The sequence below is a fragment of the Etheostoma spectabile genome, chromosome 20, assembly GCF_008692095.1.
Source record: "Etheostoma spectabile isolate EspeVRDwgs_2016 chromosome 20, UIUC_Espe_1.0, whole genome shotgun sequence".
Classification (NCBI taxonomy): domain Eukaryota; kingdom Metazoa; phylum Chordata; class Actinopteri; order Perciformes; family Percidae; genus Etheostoma; species Etheostoma spectabile.
Genome location: NC_045752.1, coordinates 15,839,910 through 15,850,825, shown reverse-complemented (window position 1 = coordinate 15,850,825; position 10,916 = coordinate 15,839,910). Strand labels below are relative to the sequence as shown.

At 38.8% G+C, this 10,916-nt stretch overlaps 1 long non-coding RNA gene across 1 annotated transcript in view; it reads right to left on the bottom strand.

Annotated features, from left to right (window-relative positions):
- Positions 1-10,645, bottom strand: part of LOC116670604 (uncharacterized) — a 21,749-nt gene extending 11,104 nt beyond the window's left edge. The window contains exon 1 of the long non-coding RNA XR_004327065.1: positions 10,633-10,645. This is a non-coding gene — a long non-coding RNA (uncharacterized LOC116670604). The remainder of the gene's footprint in view (positions 1-10,632) is intronic.
- Between the last annotated feature and the right edge of the window lie 271 nt (positions 10,646-10,916).

Genomic DNA, 10,916 nt, shown 5'->3' with positions numbered 1-10,916 from the left:
AGCCAATTTATCATTTTTAACGGTAATTTCCAACAAAAATGAAAATAGCAAAAAATCATTCCTCTATACAAAACTGGAAATAAACACCACTTCACAAACTACAGGCCTGTCTCTCTACTGTCACAATTTTCAAAAATTTTAGAAAAATTATTTAACAACAGATTAGAGAATGTATTGATAAAAAAACTACTCACTGACAGCCAATGTGGATTCCGAAAGATAGATCAACCTCACTAGCACTAACAGAACATTGAAGAAATCACAAATCCACAGATAAAAAGAAATATGCAGTTGGGTTTTCATTGATCTAAAAAAAGCATTTGATACAATAAATCACAAAAAATTAACAGTAAACTGGAACGAATCGGGATCAGGGGGGTAGCTCTAGACTGGATAGTGTTATCTGAGAGACAGACAACAATTTGTGAAGATGGGAGATTATTTGTCTGAATGTCTGGGCATTGCTTGTGGTGTCCCCCAAGGGTCAGTGTTGGGACCAAAGTTATTTTTATTATATATCAATGATATTTGTAAAGTATCTCAAGTATTGAATTTTGTATTATTTGCAGATGATACAAACATATTTGGATCAGGGGACAGCTTACAGCAACTCTTGGAGTTAATCACTTTAGAATTCAAGAAAATTAAACAATGGTTTGACATAAACAGGTTATCAATAAATTTGAGTAAAACTAAATTCATGGTATTTGGAAACTGTAAGTCAAAGCATCAGGCAGAGATACAGATAGAGGGGGTTAGCATAGAAAGTGTATATGAAAATAAATTCCTTGGAGTGATCATAGATGACAAGATTTGCTGGAAGCCTCACATAAAACACATCCAAACCAAACTGTCCAGAAGTATTTCAGTCCTAGCAAGAGCTAAGCACATTCTGGAACCCAAATCACTTCACATCCTATACTGCTCACATGTTACCTTATTTAATTACTGTTGAGGTTTGGGGAAAAACTTATCAACACTCACTACAGCCACTATCATTATGCAAAAAGAGCAATAAGAATCATTCACAAGCCGGATTCGGGATCATACAAATTCATTATTCTAATGTCTAATTGCTAAAATACCATGATTTAATTAAATATCAAACTGCAGTATTAATGTTCAAGCAAGAAATAGCCTATTGCCTGGAATATCAAAAGATGTTCACTGAAAGGGAGGGAGGGTACGATTTAAGGGGAGAGAGAAATTTTAAGATTAATAGATGTAGAACATCAAGGAAAAGATATGTTTATCAATGTGCGGAGTTAAATTGTGGAACAAACTAAATGAGAACCTAAAGCAATGCCCAAAATATTCCTTTTCAAAAAAATGTACAAAGAAATAGTTTTAGAAAGTAAAAAGAAGCACTGTAGAAAGTTTTGTTTTGTGTTATTTTTGTTATTATTTATATATAATATATATATATATATATATTTATATATATATATAACAGTTATGAGGGTATGTGTGTGTTAATGTATGTATATGTGTGTTATATATAATATATATATGTGGTATGTATATATATATATATAATATGTATGTGGAGTGTGTATATGTGTATGTATGTGTATATGTATGTTATATGTATGTGTATAGTATGTGGATAGTAGATGTGTATTGTGTGTATATGTACATATGTGTGTATGTATTTGTGTAGGTATGTGTATATTATATATATATGTATAGCAACATAATATTAAATATTGAAAGCAATGCAAGAATTGAGGGGTAGGAGTACATAAGTTTACTTCTTCCTACTCCTTTTCGCACATGTAATAGAAGGATGTTAAAGAAGGAAACTTTGTTTGTTATGTTCTCTCCAATTTTTTTGTTATTATTTCTTTTTATTATTATTTTATTTTTATACACTTCTCTTGCCATGCTTGAAATAAAGATATCAATCAATCAATCAATCAAACTCTACCTAGGGTTTCTAACATTTTTCTCCTTAAAATGTTTTTGGAGAATTTTCCTGTCTGATGCGAGGGTCAAAGAACAGAGGGTTTCCTATGCTGAAAGGTAGTTAAGACCTCTGAGGATATTTGTGATTTTGGGTTAAACAATAAACCCTAACAGGGCTTTAAATTAACACCTGCCAACCCGCCAAATGCAGGTAAAATACTTTAGCGGGGAAGCTGTAAAGTTACTAGCCAATTTGGCCAGTGATGAATGAAAAGAAGCATTTGATTCAGCAGGCTGCAGAAACGATGCGAACGATTGACAGATTGGTCTGTTTTCCGCCAATAAATTGAGCAGTTTTTTGTGTGTGTTTGGCTTGGAAATTGTCTTTATGGCAACACTCCTGTAGCAATGATCCAACATTTCCCCTGAACACTTATGTCGTACATATTGTAAAACCATTGGCTACATGTCTAGCGTGTGCGGTACCGATACAAGCTACACTGAAACAGAGAGACGAACGGAGCAGCGCAAAACAAACCAGAGGAGCTGAAATCAATAAAGTCAACAAACGTGATTTTAAAATCTCACAGCCAAGTTGGCTGGTGATCAAAGAGGTTAATTAAAAGCCCTGAACCCTAATCCTAACTAAAGGGGAGATTTGCTTAATTGAGTGTGAGCCATTTTAAGAATGAGGTGGAGTTTTATTTTAATAGAGATTTAATTATTCAGTAACGTGGTTTGTTACCAAGGGCGTTCACACCTAAAAGTCGGTGTGTCTCACCACGATGTGTGTTGGGGTCTCCTTGATTGATGAGTCGACGGTAGTGCGTCTGTTGTTGGGTTGTTGGCATTATGGCGGGTAGTCTTCTGTATGAATGATTTTAGAATGTATTAATAGATTTATTAGTTTATTATGTTATATGGTATGGCAACCAACAGCATTCTGGTTAATGCAAATCATATTGTTCATTGTATACAACTCTTGTTCTAAAGGGGGCGGGGGGGGGGGGGGGGGGGGGGCTTCATCTGCCAGGTACGTAGTTGCCTAATTTCCTGTACTTGGTCCGAAAGTCGGAACCATCCAAAAAGTGTTTTCATACTGCAAACAAACCAAATCATGGTTCAGTTGATCACCGAGACCACCTCTTTTGATCAGACCAAAAATTGGTCTTTTGATCCAGACCGTGGTCGAGGCACCTTTCTCACCTGTAATTTGGTTCAGACCAAACTAAAAAGTCACAGAAGTCCAGACCATGATGAGGCAGGTGTGAAAATCCCAGAATCATCTGAACCGTCATTGGAAACTGTTTGGAAAAGAGTAGGCACCTAAGAAAATACCTGGCAGGTGACTGGATTAACCATCCGTCTATTACATTGGCCATTGTTTGTTTGAAAAAACAGTCACGGCCGTCAGACACACCAAAACCACGCCCGTAGCTGCCGGTAGCTCCTCACCGGACGCTGATTGGCTCAATCTGCTGCTGTTTGAACACAAAAAGCTTTGAAGCCTGCAAGATGGATTTTTGTGTGATATGTGAACCTGCAGTTCTTGCGTGACGTGTGATATTGCAACAATCCAGATGCCGTGCAAGGTTAGCTATTTGGCCATTTTGCTTTATTTTCTAATATGAAAGAATTAGAAAGTTTTCTAAGTGTCTAATGTGGAAAAGCTGCCTATAATATCTCATTGGGCCACAATGCAAAATGCAAAAACAAAAAGTCCGATTATCCATACAATAGGAGGAGGACCAAATTAACTTGAAGTCAAGTTGAACAACAAGAAAGTTCTCTACCAAACTATTAAAAGTGCTCTTGTCTAATTGCATGCACTTTGACATGGCTATTGTCAATTGCAGAACGTGAGGCTTCAATATCAGATCATGTCGTAAAAATGACACCCGTGCAACATCAGTTCAACTTCACCCTGCACTATGTGCAATTAAGCTCACTGAATGTGTGTAGTTAAATGAAAAAGTATGTGTGGGATAACTGTTGCCAAGTAAGGCTGTAAAAAACTCCCCTTCATGAACCATACAGTAGGCTAGAGACAGGTTTGTACAGCAATACCAACAAGAATGAAAACAGAGAAAGATTAGATTGGAAAGTGTGTCAATAGTTCTTCCAAGAGTCAGTCTGGAGCAATTTGGGGCAGTTTTAGCAATTTGATGCAGTTTTGTGCAATTGAGCCTTAGAAGTAACCAGGAAAAAAATGTTTTTTAAAAGTTGAAACCCACAGATAAAGCCTGTGCTGTTGTAAAATTGTACCTGGTGAAGGCTATAGCTGTTATTGTTCGAGATACCAACAGCTTTACTTTCTGTAAGTGTGTTCTAAAATTATACCAGTTGTTTTATTGGACCAAAATAAGCTCCTTTTCTACATTAAAAGCGTAGACGTCTCGAACTTGTCCACAAGAAGAAAGGATCGCAGAAAGAAGAGTTGAGATTGAGTAAGACAGATAGAAACAGAAGACAACAGCTCAGAGTGACAATGCCAAGAAGAAAGAGTGAAAGAGAGGCAGACAGTTGATGAATATGACTACTCTATGGATATTTTTTCTTTCTGCTCTAGAAGTGGAAAGTGGTATAGGGACAGAGGGAAGGAGGGAAAGAAAGAAGAACACAATCAGGAAGCTAATATTAGTGACAGTATTTGCTCTGTCTCCAAAAATATTTGGACTTAACCCTGTCCAGTCTATGCCCAGAGGAGGTAAATTAACAATCTGCTGTGTTTTAGTGATTCTTCGTTTCTGCTGCCTCCCAGAGCCTGCTGGGAATCTCAACAAGGAGCAGAGATGGCAGCGGAGACAGAGACGGAGAGTGTCATAAGAAAAACATGAAAAGACAGGGAAGGGAGGAAGAAACACTGGCAAAAGTGGTTTCTTCACGCCCTAGATGTGGTAAAAGAGGTGCCCCAAGATCGGGTGGAATGAAAGAATTGCTAACAATACAATGTATTTTAATCCATGCAGCCACAAAATGTCTGCGGCAGTGTGAAAACTGCACCTACCCAAACGTTAAAAGAGCTAACCCTTTTACATCCACGAGATATTTTTGGATTGTGAAAAATCTTGATTAGCCATGTTAAGCACCACGATGATAGCATATGGCAGTGCAATTGTAAACAGGATTGGATTAGCCAAGTGGTGTTCATAATGTCCACATCTTTGCTTGAGTCAACTTGTCTCTAGTTTAACACACAGTGATTCTCAACTGGTGGGACGTTCTAGATTGGTCACGGACAGCTGGTCAATAAATAAAAAATAGTTAATGTACTTTAATCTGATTTTGAACTTGACTTTTATTTTGACTTTTTTTTTACAGACATACAGACGTCGGAGTTGTGCAGCAGTGTGGCACTGTAGCCATGGTAATGTTCACTTTAGGTTTGTTGAGTTCGGAGGCAAGATGGAGAAGCGCAAACATGATCCAGAATATTTAAGATGTGGATTCCCACCCCACACCTGTGTGATATGTAATTAAGTGGTTGCACATGAGGGCATGAAATTTGCTTTTTTTAATTTTATAAAAGTGGGTTGCAACTTAATGACCATGGGGAAATGTGGGTTAACACCTCCATAAATGGCTTATGCAAGACACAACACTCCTATTAAGCTGCAAGAAGGCTATTTAAACTTTGTTAAAATGAAAAGTTTGCCCTGCACCTAAACCCTCATTTAGAGGACACAAACACTACAGGAAGCCTGAAGAAAGAGAATAGAGAGGGTCAGAAAAACTGAGCGGTAGAGGGAGAGAGAGGTGTTTTATCACATTTTCCCAGTGAACCTATTGGCACAAAGGAGATAGAGGATGGACACACAACACACACACACACACACAGATCTTTTAAAAGGAGCCGCAGCACCATTTTACAAACAATGCCTTATGCGTTGATGTGACCAAACCGAACATCATTTCGAATATCCGGCGGGCTCGGTAGGTATCCGCATTCTACTTTGCACATTTTGGCAACAACACATTAGATTTGAAAGTATGTAATTAAAATAGGAAAATTTTGCCTGATAATAAAAAACATTGGGGAGGAAGAGCTGGAGCTCTCCAAAGCATGGAGCAGTTTCCCACTGACCCAGGACCTCCATTTGCTATTGGTGATCTCTGCAATGTTTAAGTAGATTTTTAAAGAAAGATTAAGTCATGTACTTAAACAACTTCAACTTATATGTGTCATCTGGGTGTTGTTATTAAATTAATCACATGTTTGGATATGATTTCTGCCGCTAGGGGTCTCTCAATCAAACAATAAGAAAAAATGTGTTCCTGGACAAAAATAAAGTTTTTTTTATGACATTTAGTAACGTATATTCAGATTGTGTTATGCGAGTAACATTAGCATCACCGCAATATCGATGTCAGGTGATTGATGTCATCAGCGGTGTCACCACTTTTTCATTTTTTTTGTGGGGAAAGTTTACTTACAGTGACAGTTAAGTTATCATCATTGAATATGTTTAACTGCACACCAAATTCAACTATTGTTAGGATGCGATGATAAAGGTCATGTAAACCGCAAATTCCGGTTGGATATTCGAATATGGCCTTTTTCCGAATTGGCATTTTCCAATTAAGATGTGTGGGATATTCCGGTATTATTCAGGTTTTAGAGGCATTCTTTGACATGATGCAACGCATTCGGAATATGCGTCTCAATCGGGTTTTTACTGCGTTTACTGCTCTTGCCTGTTACAATTTATGGTCAGCGCTGTGCTTTGCTATGGTTCCTGAACACAAATCAACCAACCAACAGTTTGCAGCGCTGCAGACCCGATAAGAAGAAACACAGTACTTTAAAAGTTATCAAAGACTTTGATATCAACAGGTTTTTGAAGCTGGTTAAAAGGAATAAAGAGGGACGCACCGGCTACATGTAAACGGGAATATTAGTGAAAATTTACTTTCATTAGCCATGTAAAGAGCTTAGTCGGAATATGTCATTTTGGAAATTAATATTAAATTTAAATTATTAAATAAAATTATGTTTCTCAAATAGGCTTATATGTTGATGTGTGCATGTTCAGATTAGCAAAAACACTTGTTTTACTCACCAACAATGGGCTACAGATGGGAGTCAAAAAAAAATAAGGTCTAGGGCCAAGTAGCTTTTGCCGCAGAATTAAACTCAGAGATTCCTCCCAAAATACAAGGATGTTGCTTCACAGTACGACATGAGTTTGCTCAAATCATAGGTAATTGCAGCTGTAATTGTTACCATGGTAAGGATGAAAATTTGCCCACACGCACACTGCAGAGGGATCAAATCACTGACCAGCACAGGTATGTTAAACCCCCCACCTCCTAGAGATACACATCTTACTGTTAATGGGGCTTGTGTTTATAATCTTGGATGAAGACAGAAACAAAACACAAACACTGAAAATAAGGGCAGTCTGTTGTGACGAACAAAACTTTAAAGCACTTTAAATAGGTTCAAACTGATACATTAGCAATTTCAGCCTGAGGGCTCGTGCAGACAGACACATTGATCACTTTCTAACTCAACCATGCAATGTTGCAGTCAGACTAGAGAAACTGTTCTGAAGCAATCCTCCTTATCTTTACTTTTGTAATTTGTAACTTCCCAAGCTGGCGAAATGACTGAAGCACTGTCTGTGATTACATGGTAGTGTTTAGAACATGGTAATCAGCACACAAATGCACGTACGTGGGCCAAAATGAATACTGTTGTAGTCTCCTTTTTCTTATACTCTTTTGATTTTACTTTCAGGATTTTTTTCTTTCAAATGCATCATCTAGGTCAACAGGGTTGCCACAATCCAGTGACCTCAGCAACGATAGCATAAACTCTGATAGCATCCGGTCACTTGGCATGATGTAAGAGTACTACACAGTGCTAGTCATAAATCAGACATGGTTACTACAGTCGTCGTAAATAAAGAAAGTTTAAACATTTCTTAAGGCCCCTACAACATGATCCGCTCATGGCTGGCGTGCCATTGTTTTCCTATGGGGAGAGCATTCAAGACAACTTGGAGAAAGTGCTATTCTTGGCAAAGCCCACCATCAATTTATGCTGAGCGCTCCACTCAAAAGGTTTAAATTATTTAAACTGACCTCATTGCCGCTGGCCTTCAAGGCACAACCGATGCCAGAAGCAATGACGCCGTATACCTGAGTTGTGCTTCTGTGCCTGGCAATATTCTCTGCTCCCTACCTCACGGTTTTCCCTCTGATTATGTGTATGGGAGTTTACTATGAAGGTAATATGGGTGCAAAAGTGAGAGCGCAGATGCGATGTGAGCACTGTGTAAATATCACTTGAGAGCTGTATAAAAAAAAAATCTGTACTTGTATTTTTTTTTTTACTGAGTCACTTTCCAGTACAACCACAACTCAGTGATACAACCTCTCGAATCTGTCGCTACAGCTTTAATTATCTCAACACTTTTTAAATCACGTCGAGGTCGGCGGCGGATCTTCTAGCAACATTCCACGCTGGCCGGAGCCCCATGACTGCGGTCCGTCGGCGGCTGCAAGACTGGAGCTCACCGCCAGTGTTTCAGTGGGACTGTTAAAAGTGTTGAGATAATTAAAAGGTTTTACAGTATTAGAAGGGGCTGGCTGCTAGTTAGCTAACGCTAGCTTTCAAGCTACATGAATAAGCCGGACAGAGTTGTCCCTTGATCAGGCGATAGAAACCTGCGTCCCCGGCCGTCCTGTTGGCTCAGAGCTCACAGACTAAGTCACAGGTTACAAATAGTTTTGCACCAAATGTATCGCAAGACGTGTTGCAAACGTCGAGAGAGCAGGACCCGCCGCTGTGTGAGCGAGAGAGCATGCTGCAGCGATAGATTCGAGAGGTTGTAATCACTGAGTTGTGGTTTGTATGGAAAAATGACTCAAGTGTAGAAAAAAAAAAAAACACGAGTACAGATTTTTTTTCTACAAGCTCAAGTCAGTTTTACAAGTGCTCACATCGCATCTACGCGCTCTTCACTTTTGCATCCTATTACCTTCATAGTTTACTCTGTTTTATGGGCTTGAGAAGGTGAATAAGACACACCAAAGTGTTTACATGCAAAGTCGATAGGTCTGTTGGTTGTGCTTGGTTATAGCGCTAAGCTATGGTAGAGGGGAGGGGTTTAGTGAACGGTAGTAGTATCATAGCTGGGTGAAAGATAGTAGGGAAAGATTTTGAGCATCGTATGGGGTTGTATGCAGGCCAATCCCCCAACACGTTGGTGTCGTCCTTGTAATTTTGTCACATCTTTTGAATCCATTATTTAAATGCAATCTGATTTAGACTGAACCATTCTAAAAAGGGACACAAAATAGCTGAGACTCAACAAGAGCATTGTTTTTCATCTCAGATATGAAATGAGTCAATACACATCCTGGGTTATGTTTCTGTAAAGATGTGGCTTCTGAGATCTTACCAACTTTTGGCGTAAAAGAGCAGAAACAAAGAGGGGGAGGCCTTGTGGGGGAGATGATTAAATGCTTTGGACTTTACAATGGTGTTGTGATGACAGCTCAGTGTGGGAACAAGGGACACAAACACACTATAAGTGGTGTGGGTGTGTGTGTGTGTTGTGTGTGTGTGTGTGGGTGTGACCAAATGCATAAGCCAAATTCACACATTCATCACATGAAACCGAAAAGATGATGGTTAATGAATGACAAATTATTCTAGCAGCTTCAAAACCACTAATTCTACTAAGACAGCAAGGTTCATGTGGTACTACTGTATAACTTCTGAGATATTTAACTCTTATAAATACAAAGAACATAAAAAAGTGGGACAACCAGGCCCAGTTTCCCCTAACTTAAAGTATGTGTGCATTAATAGCTTTGCTCTGAAACCAATGTGTTCTGTAACTTCAGGCTGACAGCTAAGGCTGCTGGAGGGAGCTGATGGATGTTCCCATTGCATGGAAGAGAGTTTTTACTTAAATAAGTATCAACATTGATAGAGCTTCTAGTTTTCCTCACTACTACTACGTAAAGGACAGTGCATTTTACTTTTAAGGTTTACTCTTCCCTTCTACGAATATTTGCTCCTTTTTCCCATTACTCCTGGAGAAGTTATTTTTCTGGCTTCTTTTCTTACCATTTTAGTACAGCATCATACCGCCCTGCGCAAACTGTTTAAACCTACTCAGACTTGTCTCATGGCATTTTTGTGTCTTCAGTTGGTAGATTGACACGCAGACCAATGTGTGACAATGACGAAATCCTTCTTGTACGTGTTAAGTTTCACCTATTTCAGTCTACTATCTACTGCACATTGATATGTAGCGGATAATTGACTAAAGAAAGAGTCTAACCGAAAATGTCATCCACGCCAATGAGCGAGTTACATAGAAACGTCAATACACATGTTCTGGTTTGATGAGTGGTCACACAAAACAACTGTAGGATCTTCGCTGGCAGTTGATTAAATGTGATTAGTTATCAGACAGCAGGAGAAATGATAAGTGTTTTCATCTACAGTTAATTTAAGATAGGGGATCACGTATTTACACATGGATGGCCCAGTAGCAGTTCTTCATTCATTATCATATCTCCTTGCAGTTGGATAGATTGTTCAAGATCAGAGGGTGATTGACGAAGTGTTAAATTAAAATCTTCTATTGGACAAATAAGCATGGGTCGTTTGCATAGTGTTGTGGGTATGCTTGGGTTGGATAGACATCCATGGTGCTTTTTTTTATATTTTACACAAGTAGAAACATGAAACGGGCCTGTATTAACCATCATACATCAGCTGTTATATCTATCATTGACAGCGCATTTAGGGTGACGCACACTGGATGTAAATAGCAAATGTGTGACCCAGTCTGCCTCTGCAGCCACGCAGTGTGTGAATAGCAGAGGTGTGTGTGTCCGTTGTCCACCCCGTGTCTGTTTTGGACCATATCAGGGTTTCAATTCTGCCAGTCTGATAGACTTATTGCTTTTTTACATATGGATAGCACAGACAGATAGATAATACGTTATATCCGAGGGAAATGTTAGGTATCCAGTAGCTTAGACAA